This window comes from Acipenser ruthenus, chromosome 18 (assembly GCF_902713425.1).
Source record: "Acipenser ruthenus chromosome 18, fAciRut3.2 maternal haplotype, whole genome shotgun sequence".
Taxonomy (NCBI): Eukaryota; Metazoa; Chordata; class Actinopteri; order Acipenseriformes; family Acipenseridae; genus Acipenser; species Acipenser ruthenus.
In genome coordinates this window covers 13921750-13932643 of record NC_081206.1, presented here as the reverse complement: position 1 = coordinate 13932643, position 10894 = coordinate 13921750, and the positions used below count along the sequence as shown (strand labels likewise).

At 39.1% G+C, this 10894-nt stretch overlaps 1 long non-coding RNA gene across 1 annotated transcript; it reads right to left on the bottom strand.

The window, feature by feature from the left end:
- Positions 1-4629: 4629 nt before the first annotated feature.
- On the bottom strand, positions 4630-8961 carry LOC117433840 (uncharacterized). The gene is made up of 5 exons (XR_004548977.3): positions 8549-8961; positions 7567-7651; positions 6917-7117; positions 6599-6650; positions 4630-5764 (listed from the first exon to the last, which is right to left on the bottom strand). It is a non-coding gene; the product is annotated as an uncharacterized LOC117433840 (long non-coding RNA).
- Positions 8962-10894: the final 1933 nt, after the last annotated feature.

The window sequence follows — 10894 nt, the reverse complement described above, 5'->3', positions numbered from 1 at the left end:
TGCCAAAGGTGCTTCCACCAAGTATTAACTCAGGGGGGTGAAGACTTATCTAATTATGATCTTTCAGTTTTGTATTTTTAATAAAAAACTTTAATAAAAATAAAAACTTTTTTCCCCTTAACAGTGTGGAGTATGGTGTGTAGACAAGCGGAAAAAATCCTCATTTAAATGCATGAAACTCTTGAGGCACTAACACAACAAAATGCGAAAAAAAAGTTTAAGGGGGTGTAGACTTTCTATAGGCACTGTATCTGCAAAGTGTTTTTTCAGGAGCAAGTTTGTGTTCACAATGCAGTTTGCAAGTACACTCGGCTTGTTTATATGGTGTGTGAGCTAATTTAATGAATACACTTCTTGCCTACAGTAGGATAATGCACTACAATTCTGCACGGTTCTCCTAATGCCGGCTTTAAACAAAGTAATTTGAGAAAAAACTGAATATATTTTCTGTTTTTGTGAGTTTTGTCCAGTTCAGCAAGATGCTGGTGTCTCATCAATCTTTCTAGCAGAGCTTCAGTTTCTCGCACTGTCCATGTAGTTTAGGATTACCAGATTTCCACAGTGCAAAACGAGGAGGTTTTTTTTTTTTCTTTAATTTACTGATGCTGTAGGAACACTGAAGCCAGAAAAGCCAGATTTAAAAAATAGTACAGCAAAATAGTAGGGCAGCAGTGTGGAGTAGTGGTCAGGGCTCTGGACTCTTGACCGGAGGGTCGTGGGTTCAATCCCAGGTGGGAGACACTGTTGCTGTACCCTTGAGCAAGGTACTCTACCTAGATTGCTCCAGTAAAAACCATATAAATGGGTAATTGTATGTAAAAAATAATGTGTACAAAATAATGTAATTGTATATAAAAATAATGTGATATCTTGTAACAATTGTAAGTCGCCCTGGATAAGGGCGTCTGCTAAGAAATAAATAATAATAATAATAATAATAATAATGATTAAACAATGAATCCATAAGATTGTTTATTTTATTTTTGAGTGGCGCTAACACACAACCTAATACATTACTCTGCAACATGTATAGAGCTACACTGACACCTACTGGCCTACACACTGTTATGATAACAGGTTACTATATATTACTATTAATTCTCTTGAGCGGTTGTGGGGAGTTGTTGCTGTGGTGAAGGCACATAACTGGACATACGAAATTAAAATAATAATAAAAAACAACGACCACTTCAACACAAGGAACAGAGGAGAGGTGAAATGGCACTAAAACAAAAAACACAGGAAAATTGCTCTACAGGTAGATAGGAAAGAAAAGGCGAGATTAGAAAGGAAAACACATTCAAACACCAACAACATTTACCAAACACTTTATTGGGTGCTTATATATATATATATATATATATATATATATATATATATATATATATATATATATATATATATATATATATATATATATATATAATACTAAATTCAGTTGGCATGTTCCAAATCACTTTTTTGGGGTCCAATTAAATGGATTTTAGAAGTATTATTTCCTTTACATCCTCATGTTAAACATGTATTTCAGGTGCAAAATAAAATAAAGCTTAGCATTCCATATACACTGTTATCTTTCTTGCCTCTGTATAAGGCATGTTCAGTTCATAAATACACATTGCTTAAAAAAAATGTAGCTGTCATTTTGTCACCATTATTCTACATTTAAACAGTAATACAAATTATCATTCATGTTATTTATTTCAGATCCTCATACATTAACTTCAGAAAGTTACTGCAATCAGTCCTAAACGCTGTAGCCTAAAGGTGTGAAACATCTTCCTAACCTATGGCAATGACTTAACCAGTGCAACATGGACTTTACATTCATGGATAAAACATACAAAGAACAGTCAGTGCTGCATTTTACAACATGTACAGAGCTACACTGACACCTAGTGGCCTATATACTGCCATAAAAACAGACTTGTCCTGTCTATTACAAGAGTTACAGTTTTGATCAGCTCTCATCTGCTCTATCGTTCAGCTTTGGAATGTCCTAACTCATTGCAGGCTTGCTCAATGGGGTTTAAAACCAGGGGCCAATTGTACTAATGAGATAAAAAAAAACAGGATCGGACCCAGGCTCACTGGAGCCGGATCATGAAAAGGCATTGTACTAAGCGGATCAGGATCAAGCTCCACTGATCCGAAATCTTGATCCGACACTGGAGCTGCGCAGCCGTAACTAGGAAAACTGACCAATGAGAAGCGAATATGCGTGGCGCAGAGATTGAAGATTCTGAATGTCAGAAAATGAAGTGCATTTAATTTAAACATAAAATCAGAAGCAACTACTGTACATGTATAATTTAAAACTCCAACGATTCTATAAAAACACATTGAGAATATTAATACTGGTATCTGGTTTTGTTTTTAAACTTTTAAAAATGTTTTAATAAATGTAATCATGGTCATGTGTATTTTCTGACTGACACACAATTATTTTACAGCGGTATAGCCACCATCGGTTCAGGGCAAATTATCAACACATTTTGAGCAAATGTAATCAAGTGCTCACAGACAGCTGCAACTAGAAAATGTGGCAGACAGGGGGAGATTGAGGCTGTCAAAAGGTAAGCCTTATGCATTAAAAAAAAAAAAACTACAACATTAAATCTAATTAAATAAATGATTTAATTATAATCGATCAATCAATCAATATTCATTTTATATAGCGCCTTTCATAGTGGACCACATCACAAAGCGCTTTATAAGATGCAGTAACAACAAGAAAATCTATAACACTTTACATACAGTTAAATGCACAAAATATGCTATACAGGGAAAAGAAAACAAACAAACAATGCATAATACATTAAATACAGTGGAAAGTGCATAATACATGAAATAGTAGCAGCAACACAGCAGCTAATAGCAGATATCAGGCTTAAAGAGCATGGAAAGCAAGAGAGAACAGGTGGGTCTTGAGAGTTGATTTAAAGCAAGCGACAGTGGGAGAATCACGCACCAAAGTTGGGAGAGAGTTCCAAAGAGTCGGAGCCATGGAGCTAAATGAGCGTTCTCCAAGTGTGGTGCACTTTTGCTTGGGGATAACAAGCAGGCCAGAGTCAGAGGACCTCAGCATGTGGGCAGGAACATAGCGGGTCAAGGGCATTGTGATGAAAGGCATTGTAGGTGAGCAGGAGAGTTTTGAAAATAATCCTGAACTTTACAGGTAGCCAGTGCAGCTGGGCAAGATGGGGGGGTGATGTGAGCACATTTTTTACATCTGGTAAGGATCCTGGCAGCAGAATTCTGGACGAGCTGCAGTTAATGGTGCGTGCCGGGAGACCACCAAGTTGCAGTAGTCGAGTCCAGAGGAGACAAATGCATGACAAAGTATCTCTGCATTTGGGAGGGAGAGGTAGGGACGGACTTTGGAGATGTTTCGAAGATGGTAGAAGGAAGATTTGACCACGCAGGAGATCAAAGGAGAGGTTGCTGTCAAGAAGTACACCAAGGCTTTCATACTGTCGGGGAAGGCAGCAGCAGACAGTTTCCGAGGTTCAGGGCAGCTATATTTACAGTGCCTGCGAAAGTATTCGGCCCCCTTGAACTTTGCGACCTTTTGCCACATTTCAGGCTTCAAACATAAAGATATGAAACTGTAATTTTTTGTGAAGAATCAACAACAAGTGGGACACAATCATGAAGTGGAACGAAATTTATTGGATATTTCAAACTTTTTTAACAAATAAAAAACTGAAAAATTGGGCGTGCAAAATTATTCAGCCCCTTTACTTTCAGTGCAGCAAACTCTCTCCAGAAGTTCAGTGAGGACCTCTGAATGATCCAATGTTGACCTAAATGACTAATGATGATAAATAGAATCCACCTGTGTGTAATCAAGTCTCTGTATAAATGCACCTGCACTGTGATAGTCTCAGAGGTCCGTTTAAAGCGCAGAGAGCATCATGAAGAACAAGGAACACACCAGGCAGGTCCGAGATACTGTTGTGGAGAAGTTTAAAGCCGGATTTGGATACAAAAAGATTTCCCAAGCTTTAAACATCCCAAGGAGCACTGTGCAAGCGATAATATTGAAATGGAAGGAGTATCAGACCACTGCAAATCTACCAAGACCTGGCCGTCCCTCTAAACTTTCAGCTCATTCAAGGAGAAGACTGATCAGAGATGCAGCCAAGAGGCCCATGATCACTCTGGATGAACTGCAGAGATCTACAGCTGAGGTGGGAGACTCTGTCCATAGGACAACAATCAGTCGTATACTGCACAAATCTGGCCTTTATGGAAGAGTGGCAAGAAGAAAGCCATTTCTTAAAGATATCCATAAAAAGTGTCGTTTACAGTTTGCCACAAGCCACCTGGGAGACACACCAAACATGTGGAAGAAGGTGCTCTGGTCAGATGAAACCAAAATCGAACTTTTTGGCAACAATGCAAAACGTTATGTTTGGCGTAAAAGCAACACAGCTCATCACCCTGAACACACCATCCCCACTGTCAAACATGGTGGTGGCAGCATCATGGTTTGGGCCTGCTTTTCTTCAGCAGGGACAGGGAAGATGGTTAAAATTGATGGGAAGATGGATGGAGCCAAATACAGGACCATTCTGGAAGAAAACCTGATGGAGTCTGCAAAAGACCTGAGACTGGGACGGAGATTTGTCTTCCAACAAGACAATGATCCAAAACATAAAGCAAAATCTACAATGGAATGGTTCACAAATAAACATATCCAGGTGTTAGAATGGCCAAGTCAAAGTCCAGACCTGAATCCAATCGAGAATCTGTGGAAAGAACTGAAAACTGCTGTTCACAAATGCTCTCCATCCAACCTCACTGAGCTCGAGCTGTTTTGCAAGGAGGAATGGGCAAAAATTTCAGTCTCTCGATGTGCAAAACTGATAGAGACATACCCCAAGCGACTTACAGCTGTAATCGCAGCAAAAGGTGGCGCTACAAAGTATTAACTTAAGGGGGCTGAATAATTTTGCACGCCCAATTTTTCAGTTTTTTATTTGTTAAAAAAGTTTGAAATATCCAATAAATTTCGTTCCACTTCATGATTGTGTCCCACTTGTTGTTGATTCTTCACAAAAAATTACAGTTTCATATCTTTATGTTTGAAGCCTGAAATGTGGCAAAAGGTCGCAAAGTTCAAAGGGGGCCGAATACTTTCGCAAGGCACTGTAGGTTCTTAAGTTGAGTTTTAGAACCTACTAGAAGGAGTTCAGATTTGCTAGTGTTCAGCTGAAGAAAACTGGCAGACACCCAGGTCTCGATGTCTTGAATGCAAGCCGAGAGCCGGACCATGGCAGAGAGGCTACCAGGCTCGAGTTTTAAGTAGAGCTGGGTGTCGTCAGCATAGGAGTGAAACATGAGGCTGTGTTGGTGGATGAGGTGACTCCAGGCAAGCATGTAGATATTGAAGAGAAGGGGCCCAAGGACAGATCCTTGGGGGACCCCACAAGTGACCGGGTTTGTGACACCACTGCGTCCAGCATAGAAAACAGACTTCATGCGTCCAGATAGGTAAGAGGACATCCAGGAGGTTCCAGAGATCCCAGCATACTTCTGAAGGCGGTCAAGAAGAATGCCATGATCTATGGTATCAAAAGCAGCTGTTAGGTCAAGGAGGACAAGCACAGAGGGAGAACCAGCATCAGCATTGAGCAGGAGATGATTCACAATCCGGAGCAGAGCAGTTTCAGTACTGTGATGCAGCCAGAAACCAGACTGTAGAGATTCAAGCAGATTGTTGTCCGTGAGATGTTTCATCAGCTGACTGGCTACAGCCCTTTCGAGTTTTTGAGAGAAAAGGGAGATTGGACGTAAATGAGTTAAGTCAGCCGGACAATATCAATCGATAACATGATAACGCCAGTATGACTTTGACAACACCCAAAACATAGAAATGGTATTTATAAAACCTCATTACGCAGTCAGGTCTATTTTTTTTTCTGAAGGTATACGGTGAAAACAGAAATGTCAGCTATAGCTAAACACAACTAAACTAATATTGTACAAAGTTTTTGTTCTAATTGCTATTATCTTAATACAGTACTGTTACAGCTACTTTTAAATGCATTGTTACTTAAATGTTTTCTAAAACGTTAAATGATCTCTGTTTCAATCTAAATATTTTTGGATATCCCTGCAAGCAGATTTTAAAGTTTATTAAGTTATTGTTAATTATCCAAATTCAGTATAGTGCTTATTTAAATATTATTTTAGCAATTTTAAAAAGGTTTCTGTTATGTATTTTGATGATGCATGGTCCATTTTAAAAACGTTCGATCAAGCTCTGATCCGATTCTGATCTTGGTCTGAAGCAAGATCGAAATAGGATCAGATTTTGAGCTGAAACTGAGCTCAGGATCAGCGCTGATCCTTTTAGAGCAACCCAATACATGACAGGAGCAAGATCGGAGCCTGCATCCAGGATCGGATCCGTTTAGTACAACCGGCCCCAGGTGGAAAAGCAGGCCAGGGCAGCACATTAAGTTTTCTCTGTGTTTTATGAGATGCACACCCAGGCATTATCCTGTTTACTGGCAAAAACAACAAAACTATGGGCTGAATGTATCACCTTGTAGTTAGGGATTCATGACCACTGAATTGTCACACTCACTTGAAATATTTCAGCCACGCAGTATGTAATGTATTCCAGTGAATCCGATTTTCTGTAATCAAGACGTGAAATAAAAGGCTGTTGTTGCACAAATTAGAAAATCATGTGAATATCTCAAAGCACAAAAATTGACTTTGAAACCTGGAGGAATGAAAATACTAATAAAATCAACAGACTACACAGCTTAATGAATATTTAGAACTAACTAACACTTCTTTTGACAAAGAGAATCATCTTAAATCTAACAATTTTCTTGATTAAATAGGGAAAAGACATCTTCACAAAAAAAGACACTGAACAGTATTAAAATTCCCATACCACACAGAGTGTTGTCTCATCCCCTAGGCTGTCGTGTTTTATTCAGCAGCTGTTCCAGAAGGTTAATCCTGTGAAAGATCCAGGAGAGGGCTAGCAGGAGCTCTCGACTCCCCTCCGATCCATCAGCTGGGAGCTGATACAACTCCCGGACTCCATAGCCATAGTGCAAAAGCACCGACTTCACAAAATCAACCTGCAATACTAAATAAGACAAAAGCAGGCGCCACATTACATCGTCGTGTTGGTACCGCTGTTTCCCCTATCCAGGTGGATACACTGTATTTAAATGTAAGTAATAAACAAGTCCACATTTGAGCCCTTAACTATTCATATAACAAGCAGGTCAACACAGGAATCTCACTGAAGTAGGGATGTTACTTTAAATGTTTTCAAAGGGTTTCAGTTTGTGGTGTCGTACAGGTAGTTGTAACGGCACTTAAATGGAGAGTTTTTCTGTTTGTACGGTTTCACAGATTCTTAACAGGTTCAACTGAAATGAAAACGTAGTTAAAGATTTCAGAAATGAAACACAAAGTATCCTCCCTACATTTAAAGGCTCCAACGCGCATAACTCCTGTTGCAGTGAGATCGGAATGTGAACTGGCATTGCTGCTCTCTGCCTGATGTGAACACTGTATTGAAATATTTACCAAGATTAGCTTTGTTTGAAGCACAAGGACAGTCTGGATGCAGGGGCTTTAGAAGACTGTACAACAACTTCCACAAATCAACGGTCTGAAAAAGAACAGAACATGGTCTCAGTTTCCCCTTTATCTTTACTGTATATCCCCTTTAGTCACAGTATGGATGCATTCAGTCATACAACATAGGCACAGCAATGGCCAAAAGCTTTGCATCACCCTATAAAAGTCAAATGAAACCTCTTGAATAATGTTACCTTAACATATTGAATTACATATCGCTTTGTAGTTTTCCCATACCTAACAAAAAACTATGTTGTTTCTTTGATTATGTTTTTTTTTATTTTTTTATCTTCATTATGTCTTAATCCTAAAATTCTAGGTGAAACAAAACTTGGCCATTGCTGTTGAACCCTCACAGCTTGGTTTCAATACTATTCCAGAGTGGCATGCAATAACTGTTGAGGATGATTACAATTTCCAACACAGGGTGGAATCTTCAAGGAATTTGGTCCAAAACAAAAACTCTAGTTGTGCAGTTCTGAATTGAGCTCAGCTGAGCTGAACAGGTTGGTGTGAATACATCCTTCCAGTAATAATAAAGTGTGTCACTAACAGCTTAACAATAGGCAGCTAAATGACTGAGTGACTTCGTGGGTATCTGAAACTATGTAGCTAATCAAGTACGTAGCTTCAAATACTCTTGTAATGTGCGGTTTTTTTTTTTTTATTTCACTCGCAATGTGTGTCTGCAGTCAGTAATGAAGCAACAAACCAGATTGCAAACACGATCAATATCAGAAATGAGACAAGACAGCATGTGAAGCGACACGCTTTGACACCAATCTGTCATGCCTGCACAAACAAAATAATGACTGTGAGCAAATGTAACAAGTTTATGAAACTTTAGAAACATTACTAGAAAAGTGCACATCTCCATAATTACTGTAATAACAACTTTGTGCACAAGGCAGTTAGTGACGCCTCCTACCCAGTCTCTCCTGTTGAATTTGCCCCGCCTAAAGGTTTCTGGACTAGGCACCGCTTCGACTCCCAGCCCGGCCAGTAGTTTACACAGGGAGGAGATCACCTCCTTCAGTTTCACGTTTGCTTCACGTTGCATCTTTTTCTTCCACTCTACGCTAACTTTAACTACATTTTATTTGTGAGGTTTTAAAAAAAAATATTCACGTTCCTGCCAAACCCACAATCTGGCGCGGTTGTCATGGCGATGTGCGCATTCTTTTCACTTACAGACCTGAGGAAATCTGCAACAAAGTCTGGGTGCGTTCACGATACGCAGACTTTGCTGTCTGCGCAGATTCTGCGGACAACCTGTCCAAATTCATCGTCTGCGTGAACTCAGTCGGAAAAGACGTCACCAGGTCACGCATCCACGGGCTTAAAAGTCTGCACAGCCGCGCAGCTTCTCAATAGGTACTGCGCTCGAGCAGCCGCGGCTCAAAACAATAGACGAGCGCTGACTGACAAAGAAGTGTGTAGGCAACCAGATACAATCCTCACTCCATGTGCTACTGCCACCTAGTCAGGGGGTGTGAATCGCCTTCGAGTCATTAATTATACGTATGAATGATTTCTAATACAAATTAAAATGATTTGACTCTTTTTCCACACAGTTATTATACTTTTCAAATATTCAGATATTTATTCTAAAGGTTTAAACATGTAAAAAAATAAAATAATGCTAAACGGTTGAAATGAACCTAAAACCGCGCTGTTATTTTCAGCAGGTGTAATTGGTTATTGATGAAAGGCTATCAGTGACAGGGAATAACCAACTTTGAATTAAGGAGAATAAATTAGCTTTAATACCAGGTAGTTGAAATGAGATAAGTGCCGACTTTCAAGTGCACCCTTAATGGGCACTCACTACATCCAAATACGTCACTGCTAGTAAGAAAAAAAAAAAAAAAAATACTGCACAAAACCAGCACTGCAAGCCACTGAGAGGCATTTTCTTTTAGCCAAGTTTTCTTCAAAAGATTCCTAAAAAGGTTCCAGTAATACTAGTAATACAGACGTAGATATGTTCATGTCATTAAATCATATGCAACGGGACTGTTGTCCCTAGCTTAGTAATATATTAAACAAAACACATTCCTATTTCATTTGAAATAAAAAAATATATATGTGTGTATATATCTTTATTTCAAAAAATATTAACACATTTAATAAGTGCAATAAGACACTCCACTCCTGGGTGTGGGGTGTAGGCCTACTAGAAAAACCCAGCGGCTGAGGCATAGCCAACACCCTGTCGTGTCGTATTGCTTACATAGAGTGTGTGTGTGTGTGTCGATATATATATATATATATATATATATATATATATATATATATATATATATATATATATATATATATATCTTGCTACATGTCCAGCACACTGCCATTTCAGTTTTTTCGCTCTTATAATAACAACGCATACTTTTGTTTGCGCTCTTATTCATTCCTTCCTTCTCCTGTCTCTTCTTGTTATTCCCAGCATGTATCTTTCCATACTCTGTTGAGTCGTTTCGCACCCGTAAGTTAGCACTGGCAGCACACATTGGTCAAAGACTTGAGGCATAAGGGTAGATTCCCTTTCAGAATCATGCTTAATCTTCCAAAGGCAGTCCAGCCCATTTTTGCTCTTCTGTTGATTTTGCACATTTGGTTCTCCATTGGCAAAACTAACTGTCCTAAGTATACGTAGTTATTGACTTCTTCAAGCTTGATCCTATTGATTTCAATTGCCTGTGGAGTGGTATATTTATTGAGCATGACACGAGTTTTCTTCAGGTAACTTTCAAACCCGCTTTGATGCTAGCCTTGTGTAGTTCTTGTATTCTTGTTTGTAATTCTTCTGGGCACGTTGTAAATATGAGGATGTCGTCAGCAAATCGTAGGTGATTCTAGTAGGCTCCATTGATCTTCAGCCCCTTAGTTTCCCAATCCAGTGTTTTGAAAATGTCTTCTTGGGTGGCCATGAAGAGCTTTGGGGAAATTGTATCTCCTTGACAAACTCCTTTTTTATCTTGATTTTGTCGCTGTTTTTATGGAGTCTTACTGTGGATGTTGCATTCTTGTAGATGGTGCTGATCAAGTCTATGTACGTTTTCTCAATTCCTTGTTTTTTCAGAGAGCTTAATACAGATCTTGTGTAAACAGAGTCAAAGGCTTTTTCATAGTCAATGAATCCCAAGCAAAGTGGTAGTTCATACTCATTGCTGGTTTGAATCACTTGCCATACAACTTGAAGATGATCCATTGTGCTAAATCCACTCCTAAATCCTGCTTGCTCATTTGATTGTGCCGAGTCAAATTTATCTTGAAG